Source organism: Schistocerca americana, chromosome 1 (assembly GCF_021461395.2).
Source record: "Schistocerca americana isolate TAMUIC-IGC-003095 chromosome 1, iqSchAmer2.1, whole genome shotgun sequence".
Classification (NCBI taxonomy): Eukaryota; Metazoa; Arthropoda; class Insecta; order Orthoptera; family Acrididae; genus Schistocerca; species Schistocerca americana.
Window position 1 is genome coordinate 924,230,177 of NC_060119.1, and position 2,453 is coordinate 924,232,629.

Here is a 2,453-nt window from a genome sequence, read left to right on the forward strand (position 1 = left end):
TAAGGAGCATGACGTCAGACTGCCATGTATACTCCAAGTGAGGTAGAGGCCACTAATTAGCAGCGGACATGGTTCTAATGACGGTGCCAACGCATTCTGGCATTGACTCAGAGGGACAGAGAAAGCATTAGGGACTCATCTTGATCCACCACCCTCATTTCACGCACATACAGACGAAGACTGGTCACTGCTAAAGCACAGGTCACTGCCGAGTTGTAGAGGAACTAACTGTTGCACGTTACAATAATTCGGCAGTATACACTCCTGGAAATTGAAATAAGAACACCGTGAATTCATTGTCCCAGGAAGGGGAAACTTTATTGACACATTCCTGGGGTCAGATACATCACATGATCACACTGACAGAACCACAGGCACATAGACACAGGCAACAGAGCATGCACAATGTCGGCACTAGTACAGTGTATATCCACCTTTCGCAGCAATGCAGGCTGCTATTCTCCCATGGAGACGATCGTAGAGATGCTGGATGTAGTCCTGTGGACCGGCTTGCCATGCCATTTCCACCTGGCGCCTCAGTTGGACCAGCGTTCGTGCTGGACGTGCAGACCGCGTGAGACGACGCTTCATCCAGTCCCGAACATGCTCAATGGGGGACAGATCCGGAGATCTTGCTGGCAAGGGTAGTTGACTTACACCTTCTAGAGCACGTTGGGTGGCACGGGATACATGCGGACGTGCGTTGTCCTGTTGGAACAGCAAGTTCCCTTGCCGGTCTAGGAATGGTAGAACGATGGGTTCGATGACGGTTTGGATGTACCGTGCACTATTCAGTGTCCCTTCGACGATCACCAGTGGTGTACGGCCAGTGTAGGAGATCGCTCCCCACACCATGATGCCGGGTGTTGGCCCTGTGTGCCTCGGTCGTATGCAGTCCTGATTGTGGCGCTCACCTGCACGGCGCCAAACACGCATACGACCATCATTGGCACCAAGGCAGAAGCGACTCTCATCGCTGAAGACGACACGTCTCCATTCGTCCCTCTATTCACGCCTGTCGCGACACCACTGGAGGCGGGCTGCACGATGTAGGGGCGTGAGCGGAAGACGGCCTAACGGTGTACGGGACCGTAGCCCAGCTTCATGGTGACGGTTGCGAATGGTCCTCGCCGATACCCCAGGAGCAACAGTGTCCCTAATTTGCTGGGAAATGGCGGTGCGGTCCCCTACGGCACTGCGTAGGATCCTACGGTCTTGGCGTGCATCCGTGCGTCGCTGCGGTCCGGTCCCAGGTCGACGGGCACGTGCACCTTCCGCCGACCACTGGCGACAACATCGATGTACTGTGGAGACCTCACGCCCCACGTGTTGAGCAATTCGGCGGTACGTCCACCCGGCCTCCCGCATGCCCACTATACGCCCTCGCTCAAAGTCCGTCAACTGCACATACGGTTCACGTCCACGCTGTCGCGGCATGCTACCAGTGTTAAAGACTGCGATGGAGCTCCGTATGCCACGGCAAACTGGCTGACACTGACGGCGGCGGTGCACAAATGCTGCGCAGCTAGCGCCATTCGACGGCCACCACCGCGGTTCCTGGTGTGTCCGCTGTGCCGTGCGTGTGATCATTGCTTGTACAGCCCTCTCGCAGTGTCCGGAGCAAGTATGGTGGGTCTGACACACCGGGGTCAATGTGTTCTTTTTTCCATTTCCAGGAGTGTATTTATGTAACTTTCGCCTGTGAAAGACAATAGCTGATGTATCAATGGCACCATTCCATTTAATATAAAGATGTTTCACACTTGAATGTCTGCACCACTGCCGAATACTACCCCTTTGAGAAATGATACGTATCGATTAATGTGGGTGTCAAGCTAAACAATACTGCAACTGATCTATCTCAGCATGTACCACGATTCATCCTTTTCTTTGCTTCTAAAGCCCTAAGGTAGTACTTGTGCGTCTGTGATGTGCGCCCTATGACGTGTAGTAAGCAAACGACCCATATAGGATAATGGCTGCTGTAACCACTTAGTGTGGAGTTATTTTTCGATGGTACAGTTGCTCCCTGGTGTTGTCCAGCCCTAAGTTAAAGAGACACGTGGTGCACACTGACATGACTACTTGCTGCTACGATCCGACATAGTTCTAAGTTGTAGGGGACTGATGACCTGAGAAAGACCCATAGTGCTTAGAGCCATTTGAACCTCCTTTTTTTTTTTTTTTTTTTTTTTTTTTTTTTGACCGATTTGATCAGCTACGTGAAAGATATATGATCCGCAAACGATCGATAATATGGTGGTACCGACTATTTTATTTTTTTGTTGATCTGGCTATTATCAGCTCTTACGAATTGTATCAAACGCAACGGCAGAAGATAGATCAGTTATCCTTTCGCCTCAGATTAGCAAGACAACTGATTAATATGTATTCATCCCGGAAAAAGAGGGGTTCAGTGCCCACTTTCTTTCCAGCAAAGAGAGCAGTTTCTA